Source organism: Equus quagga, chromosome 19, assembly GCF_021613505.1.
Source record: "Equus quagga isolate Etosha38 chromosome 19, UCLA_HA_Equagga_1.0, whole genome shotgun sequence".
NCBI lineage: Eukaryota > Metazoa > Chordata > Mammalia > Perissodactyla > Equidae > Equus > Equus quagga.
This window is the reverse complement of record NC_060285.1, coordinates 18,747,345-18,765,126: the sequence shown is the minus strand read 5'-3', so window position 1 is coordinate 18,765,126 and position 17,782 is coordinate 18,747,345. Positions and strand designations below refer to the sequence as shown.

The 17,782-nt window shown below is 45.1% G+C and overlaps 1 long non-coding RNA gene across 1 annotated transcript; it reads right to left on the bottom strand.

Annotated features, from left to right (window-relative positions):
* Nucleotides 1-443: 443 nt before the first annotated feature.
* On the bottom strand, nucleotides 444-17,332 carry LOC124230227 (uncharacterized). Its single transcript, XR_006886114.1, has 5 exons — nucleotides 16,668-17,332; nucleotides 15,101-15,240; nucleotides 3,883-4,317; nucleotides 2,529-2,741; nucleotides 444-511 (listed from the first exon to the last, which is right to left on the bottom strand). It is a non-coding gene; the product is annotated as an uncharacterized LOC124230227 (long non-coding RNA).
* Nucleotides 17,333-17,782: the final 450 nt, after the last annotated feature.

Below are 17,782 nucleotides of genomic sequence, written 5' to 3'. Positions count from 1 at the left end.
CACCAGAGGCTGAGGTTCCATTCTGGTTCTCAAAACAACGGATATGGAGGCTTCTGGAAATGGCAGGCCTGCCAAACCAGCAGCCAGGAATAGCCATGCATTCGTTCAGCAAGCATCTACTGAGTGTAACTCGAGTGGGTTCCAGGGAATTCAGACCTGCTCGGGGGTGTCTGATGAAACAGAATGATCCTTAGGCCAATGGAATTCAAGGTCACCAGTTGATTAGCATGGATCATCAAGGGAAAGGTGGTGGGCAGGAGGCCACACAGGAGACGGGTGAGGAAAGCAAAGGGGTTCATAATGGCTAATGTTTCTTGAGAATATACTATGGGCCAGGCCCAGTCTAAGTCTTGTAATTAGATGAATGAACTCATTGAATGCTCACAAGTAACAACAAGTAACTTACTGTTTTACGAATGAGGGATCTGGGTGCAGAGTGGTCAATGACATGGCTAAGGTCCTCTGCTAGGTATCAGGGGTCTGTGATTGCCACAGTTTCTTGGATTCAGACCTGCAGTTTTTTTTCAGAATGGGATGAGAATTTCATTTCAGAATTAGGGCAGAGACTGCTAATTCCTATCCAATATCCATTTCCCTCACCTTTCTTAATGACAGACCCCACCTTGGTTTAAAGTAGGAACACAACCAGTTGAAACTACTCCCCAACTTCCCTTGGCCAAATGATGAAGTTCTAGGTCAAAGAGACATAGGTGGAAATGTTGGTGGAAAACTTCGGGGAAAGCTCCTTCAAAGGAAATGCAAGCCCTTCTTCCTTTCTTCTTCCTTCCTGTTGCCTGAAATATGATGGCTGGAGCTCCAGCAGCCATGCTCTTGCCAGCAGTCATAAGCTTGAGCTTACCTTACAAATGCAAGCCAGTGTAGTGGATCAGGGACATAGAAGGAGCTGGGTCCCAGAGAACTTTGTGGAGCCAAGAGAGCAGCCCTGGACCAACTACCTCCAGAAGTCTTTCATATAAGAGAATAAACCCTGAGTGTTAAGCCATTGAAGTCAGGTTTCTGTTACTCACAGCCAAGTACAAGCATTAATTTATATAACCATTTTTATGCATGTTTATAGATTCATTTCTACTTGAGAAATGCCAGCTACAAGCTTTCGCTTGTGTGCAACCTTCCCTTCCCTTAGCCAGCAGGCATTTGCACAGATTCAAGCCTGACCAAGAAGCTTGTGCTCCACAGCATTTCTCAGGGGCTGGTGCTGGAAGTGCAGGAGGCCATTGGCCTTCTCCTACACCCACTCTTTGGTGGCATTGCAGAAGGCAGCCCAGTGCAACGTGATCACTTTGCAATGATTCCTATAGGCCAGCATGTGCAAAGTCTGGAGTATCCCATCGGCCAACCCACAATGAGAGATGCTCAATAAGCACAGAATGTCGGCCTCCCAGCCCTATGCAGACAACATAATGACGATGATGACAAAAAGAAGGCTCACATGCGCCAGGCATCATTCTAAATGCTTTATATGACTAATAAGCTTGTTTCTTTCAATCATCCTACGGTAGACACTGTAACTGCCTCTGTCTTACAAATGAGAAAAATGAAGCACAGACAAGTTAAGTAACTTACCCCAGGTCACACAGAAATAAGTGAAGGACTGGGATTTGAACGCAGACAGCCTGGCTTCAGAGCCCATCCTCTTAGCCATTAAGTTAGCATCTGTATTGTCCCAACTAATACATCCATGTTAGCTATGGTGACAAACTGGCAAACTTTCCGATCATTACGCTTAGCATTTCTGCTGAGCCGTCTTTGTTAAGATTTCCCATCATCAGATTTGCATCTATGGGTGTGAGTGGGTTTTCTGTCTGAATGCTGTCCTGACACACATTCCCAGACACCACTGGAGCCGGCTATTCCTTCCTCACCTGACTCTTCGATGTTTCCACCAGACCCACTGGCTTTACGATCAACCAACACTAAGATCCTTAAGACAACTGAGAGAAATGACTACAAAGGTCTATCATTCTAAATGTATTTCCTCTGCTAGGATTGGGGAACGAGCCCAAAATACCTGGAATCTTTAAGCAGAGGCAGCAATTCAGCCCCAGCTGTACAAGCTTCCTCTGAGGATGACCCCAGTTTGGCCAAGCTCTTCCTGTACTTGTGGCTGAGCCCCGGGGCCTGAGTGGGGTCAGTGGGCAGTGCTGGGAGGAGGAAGGTCACCTGGGAAAATGAGGGGGGCCTGGGCTTTCCTGCACATCCCGGAGATATAGGGACAGCCATGGCACCGCCGTGGGCCACCTTGCCTGAGTGACTCTCCTTGGGGTACACACAGACCTTGTTTCCACCCGCTTGTGGGTGGGGAGGGCATACTAAATTTGAAATCAATTTTCTTTGCAGAAATGCAAACTCTAGAGCAAAAGTGGGGGAAGACACAGCAATGTGTCTTTCATTCCAAGTATTTTCTGCTTCTCTCTCCCCACCCCCACCTCCCCCTCCCTGCTCCATTCTAAATTCGTGCCCTTAAGAGAAGGTTGTTATGTAGCAGAAATGAAGAGAGGAAAACTCACCTTTTTCAAAAGAGGCTTTTGAAGTTCACAGCAGAGACAGTAGCTGGCGAGAACAAGCTTTGACTCAAAAGCCTGATTGTTGAATCTCGAAAGACAAGTTCCTGACCAACTCGTGGAATAAATTTTTTACCACAAACAACAGACCCAGACGATTACAGGATGAGCTGAAGAGGTCGTTTTATCCTGCCCAGGAAGGAGAGAGATTCTGCTGACCTGAGAAAGGCGTAGGGGAGGGTGAGGGAAGAGAGCCCTGCCGTGAGTTGCTCCAGTGGGTTCTGTGAGGGGCCCGTGCCCCACCCACCCCGGACCCAAGCCAGCTGTGGGCAGGGAGACATCGACTCAGCAGATGCACCTGGGGCCCAACAGTAGGGAGGACCTGAGCTCGGCTTCCCATCGGAGGCCAGGACGGCAGCAGCTCTGCAGATCTCCCAATGTCACCAGGAAGAACCAGAGAGGAGAAATCGCCGTGGGGATGGACCACAGGGGAAACCTATAGGGCCCAGGCCTCCAAGTGCTGCAGGGAACAGCTGACATTTTCTGTCAGGAGTGTGGAATACCTACACGCCTGCAGGCTCCCAAAGATGCAGAAGTTTGCTGAGCAAGGGGGCCTCCTCACCTTGGGATGAGGGAATGTGGCAGCAGATGGCAGCACAGACTGAAGGGTCCAAAAACAGAGGGGAACACAGGCATCCCAGAGGATGCCAACAATGGAGGACGTCAGTGTCTGTGGACCATCTGGAGCTGTGACCACCTCAGTGGAAGACAGAAGGGACAGACGACAACCAAGGACACCCAGCATCAAGGCCCTCAGATCTAAGCTCAACCCAATGGCAACACAGGCAGGACACAAATCCTCACTCGACTGAAAAAAATCCTGAATTGACTGAAAATAAACTGAACTGATGGAGTTAACCTGAATTAACCTGGTTTCTGCCGTCAGTTCGACTGTAGGCTCAAAAGAGAGATGAAATTGAATTATAGAATAATAAAGGTCCATTTCTTAGGCCCCTGAAAAATGTGACTGAAATTTATGCCTAATACAGGTCTCCTTGCAGTCAGCCACAGACAGATCCCTAGACAGAGTTAACAGATTTAGCAAATAAAAATACAGAGAATCTAGTTAAATCTGAATTTCAGATAAACAACACATTAGTATAAGTATGTCCCATGCAATATTTGGGATATACTTATACTGAAAGATCCTTTGTTGCTTATCTGAAATTCAGATTTAACTGGGTATCCTATATGTTCTCTGACAATCCTATCCCTGGACCCTCCTCGCCTGGGTGGGGGTCCACCATACATCTTTCTCCCCAGGATTCCCACCAAGTTGTCAATACCAGCCAAGGCCTACCTTCTTCTGAAGTTGCAGTGTCTGAATTTGCCTTTTTTGTTTAAAAGTCCAACTGTAGTCTTCAATCCAGCATTTCAGAATTAATTCTCAGAGCTCCTCAAACGAGATCACGTCCAAGTCCTCCTTCAGACATGAAGCTCATTTCGGTAGCGTCTGCGTTCTTTCACTTCATTTGCTGGCATTGTGAGCTATAAAGGATTCAGGTTCATTTTTTGCCTCAACGTTTGCTCTGTGGGAAGGGGTCTTTGTTGGGAATGGAGAGATGATGTCTAAAGATGTTTAGTTTTGCTTCTTCATCTCCTGTGCCAATGAGTTCCACTGTCCTCACACCTGGTGGGCCCACAGCAACATGTAGGACAGGCTGGAGGAGACGGGGCTCGTGACAAATTTGCAATGAGGAGACAGCGAGCATGGCAGCCAAGAAAAATCTTCTGCCTGAGGAAGAGAGTCAAAGACATGTGAAAACTTTAAAGACTTTAAAACCACTTTGCTGATGGTTTTTAAACTTAGAGTAGGGGGAGTAGGGAGTATGTATAGGGTAAGGGTTGGGGTTATGGTTATTAATAGAAACGTGGACGGTAAGCAATATGGTGATAAGAAAATACCAATTCACACTTCATAGAACCGTACTTGGCTGACTCACTGATCTGCTATGAACTTGATAGTACAAATGTGGACTCTGAAAAGAGGTTCCTACAAGCAAGTAATTTAACAAAATTGCAGACTTCTAAAGAACGACCTACAGCGATGGCTGAAGGAAACCTGAGAGAGTGCAAAGTGAACCATTCGACTGCAAAGGGAAACAGTGATTTATGATGAACTGTCGCTTTGTGCAACAATACTGTCACAAGAGAAACACTTTTATTTTTGAATAAAAGAAACATCTAAGAAGATCTTTCTAGATTCCTTTAAAAGACTTTCCCACCCCTCTTTGCCTAATAATAGCAACTATCACATACTGACTGCTTACTCTGAGCCAGACACTGTGTTGAGTATGTCTTCAGGTACTCACTGTATTAGTTATAGTTTTTTATTATCTGTATCTTACAATTTTGGGGGGGTTTGTGTTTTGTTTTTTTGCTTGAGAAAGATTGTCTCTGAGCTAACATCTGTGGCCATCTTCCTCTATTTTGTATGTGGGACACTGACACAGCATGGCTTGATGAGCTGTGTGTAGGTCCACACCTGGCATCCGAACTCGTAAACCCCAGGCCACCGAAGTGGAGCGGGCGAACCCAACCACTACACTACTGGGTCCACCCCATCTTCCGATGTTTTGACATCTCTCAGGGGCCTTACAGATCTGTGGAGAGACTGCACCTCCCTAGGCCAGCTAATTCCTGGGGTGGTGGACAGCTTACCTGGAATGTGCCTTTTACACACAGACCTGCCAATCCCAGACCATGCCCCCACCCACTTCCTCACCTAACTCTCACCAAGCCAGTATTTCCCCTGCCCCAAATCATCCCAGGGCCAGGGACCAGACCACTGGGGATAGTTGTCTATCCCCCTATATCCCCAGAGCCTGCCAGAATTATTCAACCTAGCCGATCCTAAGCTGCTTCCTCAGCCCTGCCCCGCCTTCTCCCTGGAAACCCCAGGGAAGGATCTGGCCTCCACTTTCCCCTGGCTCCTGTCTTCTGCCTCCTGACCATCCTGATACTTCCCCTGGGGCCCTGTGTGGCATGCTGTGTCTCCTCTCAGGAAATATAAGTAATGAATCCTTCTTTCAATGGCCTTGGCTTCCCCATGCCATCACTTAGTCATCTCTCTATAAATTAAATCCCGGGTATAATTTTAACCCACTAACTCATTCTGTCCTCCCAAGAACACTCTAGAAAGGCAGAGGAGGAAATTGAAGCACAGCGGGGCTAAAGGTCTTTTCTAATTCATTCTGATGGTCAGCAGCAGAGCTGGCACTCACACCCAGAGGCCAGCTCCAGAGGCAGGCTCCTAACCACTGCACCAGACAGCCTCGGTAACTGCCTGGACATCCCTGCTCCTGCAGAGCTCTGCTGCAACCCGTCTTCCAGGAGGCCTTCTCCAAAGGTCAAGTCCCTCCATTAGAGGCTCTCATGACACAACATACTGATCCTTGACAGCACTTGTCACAGTTCCAATTTTATACTTATTCGTGTGGTGATATCATTAATATCTGCCATTCCCTACTAGAATGAAAGCTTTATTTCTTTGCAGGGACCAAATCTGTCTCTGCTCACAGTGCTTTTCCCATAGTAAGTGCTCAACAATTATTTGTTGAATGCATGGTGGTTGCCATGGATTAAATTAAAAAGCAGCTTACAAAACAATATGATGTGTAACTTCATCTGCACCAACATCTCTGTGTATATAGACATCCACAGGGAAAAGAAGGCCACGCACCGAAATGTTTAACACTGGTGAGACTGTGGTATAGTTACTTTTCTATCTTCTCTTCTTCATCATATTTTCTATGAGAAACATAGATTACTTACATCAATTGCTGATTAGATATATTTTTAAGTTTTAGAGCAAATGCTTCACAAAATAATGACTGATACTAAGAAATATTAGAGATTCCATTGATCCAATATCACTTCGAACAGGAGAAAAACTAAAGATAGCAACCAGACAATGGGATTTGATTTGTGCAAAATCAGTGTGGATGAGGCGGATCAAAGCATACAACACAGAGCAGGACCACGCATGGGTAAAGGCCACAGTGTCTAGAACAAGACTGCCCATGTCTGAATTCCGAGTCCACCACTACCTTAGGACCTTCGACAAGCCATCTAACACCTCCACACTCAGTCCCTTCTGTGTAAACAGGAATGATGATCACAGTCTCTCTTCCATAAGGTTATTGTGAGAATTAAATGCCTTAATATTTCTAGAATTCCTAGAATGGTGCCTGGCCATTGTAAGTGCTACATAAGCATTCGTTCAATAAAATATATCGCAGCAATTATAAGCAATGCTGGCGATAACTATAGATATGCGATGCAATGGAAAGGTGTTACGTAATTCTAAATTATGCAGTTTTCTTTTTATAAAATAGATATTATTTTAAAAGAGATTCACTTCTATTCTGAAATCTCATGAATGCCAATCACGACTTCGATTCCATCTAGTACAAGGATATATGGCTTTAAACTGATAGAAGCAATGAACACTTCTACAAGAAGTGAAAAGACCAGGACATTTGAGTCTTCATAAGAATATCAGTTTCAAGCTGAATACCGACAGCATAGAAATTTGCTCAAATTAGGTGACAATGTTTCCATCATTGCTATAATATGCTAATGGGATGAGGAGGCAGAAAGGGTTGGGAACAGTGAGTGCTACTCACAGCTGTACAGCTGATATATATATGTATATGTGTGATTAGCAGCCTCAAAATGTTCAACCCAAAAGGGATAATGAAATTTACCACCAGATGTCTCCTATACGTTTTCAGGATTTTATTTAAAAAATATTTTGTAAGATTCAAAGCATTACTCTCAATTTCCAAAATGCAAAAATAGATCATGTTACAAAGAGTTGGATGGGAAGAAAGAGAAGTTAGGCTACATGCTCTGTGAATTTCAGCGGCCCCTTAACATCAGGTGCCTGTTTAGGGGTCACGGCCACCACCCTGAGTGGTCCAGCAGTGCACACAGACACAGCATCTCCCACCCACTGCCTAGTCTCTTTGGTCCTAGCCAATATTAAACCTAACATAACCAATCTTAAATTACTCTACCCACAGTATTGGACCCCAGACCTTGGATTCTAGAAATTACCAGGGAGAATTAAGTTACGAACCAGAAAAGGGTAAAGGAAGTAATTTGAAAGGACTAACTTTGAAATTGTGATTAAAAGACTTAGTAGTGGCAACCCAAAATTGTAATCAACTGCCTAATATTCTAAGAGCATTTTACCACACACAACTTCTGTCTTGCTTTTGTTTTTCAAAAGCAATATATTCCAGAGAAATTAAGGCATATTAGAATCTTGAATATCAACTTATGCAAAGAAGCTGTATTGGATTAAGTCTCTCAGATGCATTACGATTCTGTTAGAGTCACTGAGAATAATTATGTTTAACAAATATTTATCGGTTGCCTATTACATGCAAGGTTCTGTGCTAGATGCCTGGAAGTTAGAGGAGATAAAATGATCCATATTATAAAGTCAAGGATTAAGGGGAGTGGAAATGGGTTCTGTACACAAATAACCACATTTCACGGCAAAAAAGAGTCTGAAGGCTACGGGAGTTTGATGCAGAACCATCACAAGGAAGAAAAGCTCCGTGCAGAAGACATTTGAGATGAGCCGTGGAGAAGGCACAGGTGGAGTTGAGGGCAAGGGCATATCAAGCCAGACGAGGCACAGGGAAGGGCCCAGAAGTGGGAAAGCACATGAACATTCGAGAAACAGGCAGTTGCTTAGAGCGGTGGAGCTCAGCAGGTGTTCCGGGGATTCTGGACATCCCACAACACGGGACAGTCACACACAATGAAGCCCTGGCCCGGGCTCTGCCTGACTTCCACATCTTCTGTCAGATGGTCACATAAGGGGGGAACCTTTATAATTACCCAGCCTAGAAACCAACTGCATTCTACGTGTAAACACAAAGTGTTTTTTGTGCGGGTTTGAGACACATTGAATTTTCTAGGATGCAACTGCCATATAAACTGATAGAAGATTAGATGTTGCTTTGTCTGAAATGATAACAAGATTTGTTCAGAAATTTCAGAAAATCATGACCCTGATAGCAATACTGCTCATGATGTTTGAGCCTTGAATACAACACACCCGTTTCAGTCTACCTGTATAGCTATTCCTTTCGTGGTCGTTTTCCATATAGAGGTAGGCACCTCCCACTCCATGGTGTCTTCCATGGGAATCATGTCTGAGCATATCCATGTGGAAATACTTATTATTTTATAATAAATTACTTTCTCTACATCTTTTATATGACAGTAGGGGGTTGTATCGATTTTTTTATTGAGGTATAATTGACATCTCACATTATATTACTTTCAAGTGTACAACATAATGATTGGATATTTGTGTACACTGCAAAATGATCACAATAAGTCTAGCTACCATCCATTATCATACATAGCACAAAATTTCTTTTTCTTGTGATAAGAACTTTTCAGATCTACTCTCTTAGCAACTTTCAAATATAGGATCCAGTATTCTTAACTGTAGTCACCATGCTGTACATTACATCCCCAGGACTTATTTATTTTATAACTAAGTGTATTGATTTTTAAAGATATTGTTATATCAGAAAATGACCATAAAATCAAGGACTTAAAAGTTATATATGAATATGGGACATAAAGGAGGAGACGGTAGCAAAAAAGATAACATTTGAGCTTGTGTCACACAGTGAAAAGTATTTTCAAGAATGGGAAGAGAGGGGGCCAGCTCCGTGGCCAAGTGGTTAAGTTCGCACGCTCTGCTGCTGCGGCCCAGGGTTCGGATCCTGGGCGCGGACATGGTACCGCTCATCAGGCCACGTTGAGGCAGCGTCCCACATCCCACAACTAGAAGGACCTGCAACTAAGATATACAACTGTGTACAGGGGGGCTTAGGGAGATAAAGCAGAAAAAAAAAAAAAAAAAAGATTGGCAACAGTTGTTAGCCCAGGTGCCAATCCTTAAAAAAAAGAATGGGAAGAGAGAAATTAATCTTAATGCTCTATCTGTGGAAGGTTATTTAAAAAAAAATCTTTAAAATATGGGTAATTTTGAGATTTCAGACCTTAAATGACAGAATTTCAGAGCATCAAGTGTTCTTGGAGATCATCAAGTCTAGTCCAAACCCGTTACTGGCACATGAGGAATCTGAGGACTAGAGAGATGACGGGACCTGAGCACAGAGATCATCAGGAGCTTTTAAAATATACTTATTTTTCTAACAGTTTTTCTTCAAACAACGACTAATCATTTCAAGAATACTACTTTTTCTTTTAAGATTGGCCCTAAGCTAACATCTGTTGCCAACCTTTTTGTTTTTCTTCTTCTTCTCCCCAAAGCCCTCCAGTACGTAGTTGTACTTTCTACTTGTAGGTCCTTCTAGTCCTGCTCTGTGGGACGCTCCTCAGCATGGCCTGATGCGCAGTGCTAGGTCTGTGCCCAGGATCCGAACCGGCAAAACCCTGGGCCACTGAACCAGAGCACATGAACTTAACCACTCGGCCACAGGGCCAGCTCCTAAAGAATATTATTTTTGAGTTTTCAAGCTGTGTGGGTCACTATTTCTTGGCATATATGGTTCATTAGGAGTCACATATGGGAGGCATGGGTTGTTCACCTCTTTCACAAAGCTGGTATCGAGGTTAAATGACAAAATGGAGGCGAATGAACCTCCAAAGATACACACAGCTTGACAATCATAAAGCACAATATCACTAATAATAATCATTAAAAAACAATCCTAGGCAAAAAAATACTCAAAGATGATGCTTATGGATTTATCTCTTTGTATACAAAGGAAAGCAGATGTTCAATTTTTTTAAAATCACATTTTGGGTGATTAGAATTATTTTTCCTCAACGTGATGTTGAAGATAAAGTGAGCATTGCTAGTCTTGGAAAATGATCCTAAACAGTTCTCTTTACTCTGGCAAGACCAAACTGTCACTCCTAAAGGACGGTGGCCCATTTGCCCAATTTAAATGATCACATCTCAAGTGTTTAAACACCCTATTGGGATAGGAAAACTTATGGGCAGAGAAAAAAATTAATTGATATAATTCTATGATACTTTGTAACAAAATGACTTAGTGATTAACTTTTTCACTTGTTTGGCAGTATTGTCTCTCATCATTCAACTTGAATTTATTGAGAACCTTCTATGTGTCAGGCTCTGTGCCAGGCACTGGGTATGACAACGGCCAGTGAATTACACATGGTTCCCTGCACTCGCAGGACTGCAGAGGGAGACTATGTAATGGAAAGTGGCAGGGCCGTGTGTATGTCACCTGGACCAGGCAGGCAAACTCACAGTATTGGCAGGGAGTCAGCCATGTAAACTAGACTATGACGTGACTAGGGCTATCCTTGCCACCTGGTCAAAGTTGAGGGTGAGGGAGAGAAATACCCATTAGCCCCTCCTCTACAGAAGGTGACATTTAAATAGGCCTTAAGAGGGAGGAGGATGTCACTGATCTCAGAAAAGGGAGGGGCATTCCAGGAAAAGGGAACTGAGTGGACGGACACGGAGGGACAGAAGTGACTGGCTGCTCCAAGGAGATCAACCTCGTGGAACAAAGGGTGAGAGATGAGGTTGGAGGAGTCAGCAGGGCCCGGGGTGCAGGCCTGGGAAACCCTGTGGAGGATCCCTACTAGTCTTTCCGCCCATTCCACACCACTGACTTGAGTGCAGACTCTCCTGATAACCGATGCTGGGAGAGCACCAGATGCAAATCACCCCAAAGAGCGATGTCCCTCTGTTGGCTCAAGGAGGCAAGACGGTGCAGTCACGGGGACCAGGGCCTTTGAACTCAACGAAGACCGGCGTTTGAACTCCGTGCTCTACCCACAGGAAGCTGCGTGACCGGCCATTCTGAGCCTCAGTCTCCTTATCTGGGACGATGATGCTGGATGTTGAGAGCGTTAAATGAGGTGCTGATAAAGCCCTTAGCACCGTGCCTGGCACTCAGAAAGCCAGCTCAATAAATGGAACTCACTGTTATTCAGAGCTGCCACCAGCGTACAGGGGTAACAGGGTGAGGAAGCACGTCAGTAAGAAAGTCAGCGACTCTTCTCTGACCTTCTACAAAGCAGGTCACAGAAGGGACATCAGCTGCCTGCAAGGCAGGTGAGGGACACGGGGGCCAGGAGAGCTGGCACAGGCAGCAGAGGTGTTTTGGTGTCCCTGCTAGGGAGGGCCCCTGGCTCACGGCCGCTCAGGAGCTGCAGCTGCAGACAGCTGAGGTGGGCGACAGGAAAATGCTCTCTGCAAAGAAGCTGAGTCTGCTCCAAGCGCTTGACCTCTGGGGCCTGGCTGTGTTCTCAGCAGCAGCGCCTTCTCCTCTGCCCACATCCACCTCAACCAGGTGCAACCCAGCTTAGTGCTAAATGACCGTGGGGCCAGCGGACTGTCTCGCCCCCGCTTCCTCCCAGCTGCAGCGGCCACAGCTGCAAACTCTCTCGCTTCGCCATCCTCCTCTCCTTAGTCGAGCTAAAGAATAGGAGTCTCTTGTCTCCCTCAGCAGTCCCCCACTCCCTGCCTCTTTCTCTAGCTCCGTGAGGAATAATAAATAACAAATAACAGCAATAATAATACTAATGACAACTGTGTGCCAGGTACACTTTAAGTTCTTTACATGTATTATCTCTTAATACTCACACAGCCTTGTGAGATAGGTACTATTAATCCCATCCCCATTTTACAGATGAGAAATTGAGGCACAGATTGCTTTAGTAAACTGCCCAAGAGTACACGGCTAGTAAATAGCAGAGCCAGAAGTGAGAATGCAGGCGGCCAAGTCAGAACCCCAGCCCTTTCCCTCGGCCTCCTCCGTCAACGAGGAGGGCTATGCCTTCAGGGATGGCAGGGGCCGCCTGGCTGTCAAGGATGCCCAGGCTGTTCCCGAGATTATTCACTGTTGTTGTCAGCCTAAAGATCTGCTTATTTGAAAGATGGCAGCTGTTTCTATTAGGAGCTTCCAGCATCTAAAAACACACTTTTTAAAATAACAATTCACTTTGGGAATAAAATCACAATTGGGCATGTATGACTGAGTTATAGCATCAGCCTGGCCAGCTGACACCTTTGGGATGTCCCTGAGTAGCACTGTCGCCTTCTTATAGAGACAGTCACACCTGCCGCTACTGATTCTGATTTTGCCCACTTTACACACGCTGAGAAACGCGACCACAGAGCACTCGTGCCCACATGTTCACCATGTTTACTCACGGACACCCACCACACACACAGAAAGGAGCTCAAATATCTGTCCCCTCATACAGAGATAACACACATCCATCAAAACTCACCCTGGGCCCCACACACTCCCTCGGTACCCGGGGGCACACGGGTACATGCCCTGCGGGAGACGAACACATTCCCCAAATTCAATTGAGGGAGGAGTTCCCCAGAGCAGACAGAGTCAGACGCCCACAAACATGTCAACACAAGCAGGCAGCTAATAACAATAATAATAATAGCTAATATTTATCAGTGCTCACTAGGTGCCAAGCACTGTGCTAAATGTCTTAGTTTTTCATACTTTATCTTGTTAATCCTCTCAACTACCTATAAGGAGAATTTTTTATTATTATTATCCACATTTTGCAAATGGGAAAACTGAGCCACAGAGAGTTAAAATAACTCACCCGAGGTCGCACAGCTAATAAGCAGTGGTGTGGGGCTTGACCGCAGGTGGTCGGGCTCCCCAGCTGCTTCTAGAACGCAGGCAGGCCCGATGCAGACCCTACACCATTGTTATCACTCCCTGTCCACATCTTGTAACTGAAATGTCACACGTCCAAAGGAGAACGCTTGACTCCCCTCCAATCCTGCTGCCCCCCCATGCTGTCCCCTCTCAGTGAATAGCCCTCACCATCCATCTAGTTTCCCAAAGCCCAAAACTAGGAGTGGTCCTCAGTTCCTCCCTTTCCCTCAACCCCACATTCAATTCCTCAGCAAATTCTCAATCCATCCGAAGCCCTCGCCTCCACTGCTCTTGCCCTCCTCTAAGCCACCACCATCTTTTGCTTGGACCATTTCAGTAGCCCCGAACAAGGGCTCCTGCCTCCATGCCTGCTCCCCTACATCCATTTTCCACACGTCAGACTGATTGAGATCTTTTAAAAATGTCAATCAATTCATGTCACTCCCCCTGCTTAAAACTCTCCACTGGCCTCCCATTGCACTCGGTAGGGTCCAACCTAATATTCTGCCTACAGAGCCCAGATATGAAGTGGCCCGGCCTTCACCCCCATTTCATCCGGTACAACTCCCCCTGCAGCCTGCCAAAGTCCGACACCCTGGCCTTCTTTCCCTTCCTAACACACTCAATTTTGTTTCCAGTTTAGAACCTGTATTGACTTAGCTGTTCCCACTACCTGGAATGTTCTTTCTTCTGATCTCCCCATGGCTGGCTCCTGCTCGTCCATGAGATCTCCCTGGAGAGTGTAGCAGGGATGGCTACCTTCTCTGCAGAAGTCCACGCTCCCCTTCCAGATGGTGGGGTTGGCTTTCTATCCCTGCCTGACTCCCAGTGTGGCCGTGTGGGCCCAGGATGGCCAAATTCTTGCTAAAAGAACAGGAGTGGAAGTGATGTGTTTCACAGCCAGGCTGAGACTTTAAAGGAACAGGTGTGACTTTTCCACTCTTTTTCCTCTTGCTCTAGCCAAAAGCAGAGGACTCTGAGGCCTCAGAAGATGACAGAGTCTGAAGATGGAAAGAGCCTGTGTCCCCAAATCACTACATGGAGGAAAGCCAAGTGTTACCCAACTAGAAACCCCATACTGGACTGTTCCATGAGTGAGAAATAAACCTCCATTCGAGAAGCCACTGATAGGGGATTTATTTGTTATAGCCACTAGAGTTAGTTAGTCTAACATAGTAACTAACCTAGCTCCTGACCATGCAACCTAGATAACCACCTGTCACCTCATCACATCACTCTGCATGGCGTTTATCATGACTTGATATGTTTCTTTTTATGTGTTATCAGTCTTCCTCAACCAATGCATCACTTGTCTAGGAGCCATGACCTTATTTATCTCTATCCCCAGAACCTAGAACAGTGCCTGGCACACAACAGGCAACCAAAAATATTCTGTAACCAACGAATGGCTGGATGAGTGAGTAAATTACCACACTCAAAAACAGTGACAGAACTACAAAGGAGGGGCGATAGTTGAGGGGCACATCCTACCTTGGAGACCTTGCCCTCGTTCCCCTTGTCTGGAATGCTCTCCCTGAGATACCCGCCTGGCTCCTTCCTTCAGGTATTTATTCAAATGTCTTTTTTTAGTGAGGCTTTCCCAGGCTACACTGTTAAAATCCTAACAGTTCCCCCACACACACACTGCTTCTTTCTACAAGCGTCTCAGGACCCCTCTGTGCCCACAAACATCACATTTGGGAAACAGGGAAACCTGCTGTATCTTACTGTGCCCAGCTGTTTACCAAAAGTGGCCCACCAGGCACTGGCCTTCCTCACTCCAGTGAGCACCTTCTTCCTCCTTCTCCCCTCTTTCTCTGCTCTATTTTCCATAGAACTTACCATCATCAGTCGTTCTCCATCTTTTGTTTAGTTAGTTAACTCTTTGTCCTTCCCTCTCTCCAATAGCCTGAAAACTCCACGAGGGTAAGCTCTTTTGTCCATTTTCTTCTCTGTTGTATGGCTGCTGCCTAGAATAGTGCCTGGCACATAAAGGTACTCAATTAACATTTGGTGAAAGGAGTAAGGAAGGAAGAAAGGGAGGAAAGGAGGGAGGGAGGAAGGAAGGAAGAAAAGAAAGGAGGAAGGAAGGGAAAATTTTCCTGCATATGTTTGTCTTAAGAGATAGGAAATTCTAGTCTCTCAACTTTGACCTCAATTGGCTCCAAATAAGTCATTTGCTTTCTGGGCCTTAGCTTTGTCCTCTGTAAAATTGGGAGAGTAGAGAGACAGCAACCTTAGAAGACCCTTCCAGCTACGCAGATCCTAGGGTTGTCCAATTTGAACCTGGGCCAACCTGCCCAAAGGCTCAGGGAGATTCCGCCACGAGGGTCCACTGTCTTCATCTCGGCCCTGGCCGTCCCTTTACGGGGTCACTGCCACCACCACCAGACTGGTCCTCCATATAACATCACGTTAAGAGAGAATAAAAAATTGAAGCATTCATATGTGAAGGATTCCCATCAATTCTGATGACCACGACATCAGAAATCCTACACAATTACCATAGTTCTCAGAGACTCACTGAGTAATCCGCTCCTCTACTGCGGCGTTTTGGCTTATAGTACTGTAGAAATACGATCTCTTTGAACTGGTATGAGCACAATATAACTTGTCCAGTTGTTTAGTTTTTTCTGGATATGCAGAAGATTCCCAGGTCTGGGGGTATCACTGTACATAGACTCCAGCCCCGTTCCTTACATACTTGTGTTTTAATAAATACGTATCTAGTGGATTTTCATTGATGTAAGTTCCGTGTAGTCAGTTACCAGGCTTACCTTATTCACTATCGGATAGTTAGTGTCTGGCACAGTACTTGACCATAAACAGTCAAATGAGTGAGCGAAATGAAATAAACAAACCCAACATTCAGGTTCAGCAAAGAAAGAGGTCTGAAAACCCATTGAAATAGGAAACCTAACAGAGGATCATTCAATATTAGCTATTCCATTAGAATTCCATCTCCATTAATACGAATTAGGAATCAGTGCCTTATTGCTTTAAATACTTCACCATCAAATTTGAATGGTAGAATTTGATTTTGTGTCCTATTTCCATCTTTGCCCTCCTTCAGTCTATCTTCAGCCAAGCGGCCAGAGTGAGCTTGTCAAATATGTCATATAGGTCATTGCTCTGCTCAAAAGTAGTAAAAGCCCAAGTCCTTACAGTGACCTGTGACACCAGACAAAACTCACTCCTTCCCCACATCCATTACATCTCCAACCTCGTCCCTACCACCCTCCGCACAGCTCTGACTTCCTCCCAGTTGCCTGGCCTCCCTGCATTCCTTTAGCCTCAGGACCTCCATGCTTGCTGTTCCCTCTGTGTTGAATGCTCTTCCAACTCATATTTGCATAACTTGCTCCCCCATCTACTTCCAGCAGTTACCCAATACCACCTTCTCTCTTACCAGATGGCCTCTTCCCTTTCAAGGTTCCATTTTGCTCCACAGCATTTAAAGGCATCTCACCGGCTACATGGTTTCCATCTTTATCATGTTTGTTTTCTTTCTGCGCAAGGTGAGATCTGGGCAGGCATGGATTTTTGTCTCTTTTGTTCACTGCTGTATCCCCTGTGTCTAGAACACTTGTTACTGTTTAGGAAGCAAAATCAGTGAAGGAAGAATACAAATATAATACATCCACATAATTAGGCTAGAGTCTTGATTTCTTCTCAAGAACGAATAGAAAATGAAAACATTGCAAAGCAATCTGCGGCTCCTTTCAAAATGAGAAAAAACACTGCTCTTGCTCTAGGTGGTTGGTTATTAAGTTAATGCTTTGAAACTTGAAAAGAATACCCTTTTCTGTTACCTATACATGCTGTTCAGGAGCTTACAGGGAAATAGCACTGTTTCCAAATGGCAAAGCATTTGCCCTGAATCTTTCCACACGGCTCATCTCAAATGACTTATTTAATCATTGTATTTTTATCGGGCATAATTGGAGTTGTTTAACTGCAATAAAATTTATTAACTTTATCATCTACTCTGCAATACTTAACATTATAACCTAAATGAGATAATTCGCATATCAAAAAATTCACCATTTTAAAGTGTACAATTCAGTGGTTTTCGGTGTATTCACAAGGTTGTACAAATATCACCATCATCTAATTCGAGAACATTCTCAGCATCCCAAAAAGAAACTCCACACCCATTAGGAGTCATTCTCGGTTTCCCCTCTACCCTCATCCCCTGGCAGCCACTAACCTATTTTCTGTCTCTATAGATTTGCCGATTCAAACCTAAGATTTTTAACGTGTGACCTATAGCTTTCAGACTCTTGTCCTCTTAGAAACCTTGACTCACGGCCATTTTGTATTAACCAAATAAATTGTCTTCCTCTTGGCATGGGTTCCCAGAACTGCAAGAATGTTGGTAGCTCTGTGCCTCACTGGGCTAAAATGGTGGGTGCTAAGACAGGAGAAGAGATAGTGAAGGAGAGCCTGGAGCCATCCCAGCCGCTGTGGGTTCATGTCAAACCACAGAGTGCTCACAGAACAGAGACCTGTAGTGAGAACTGG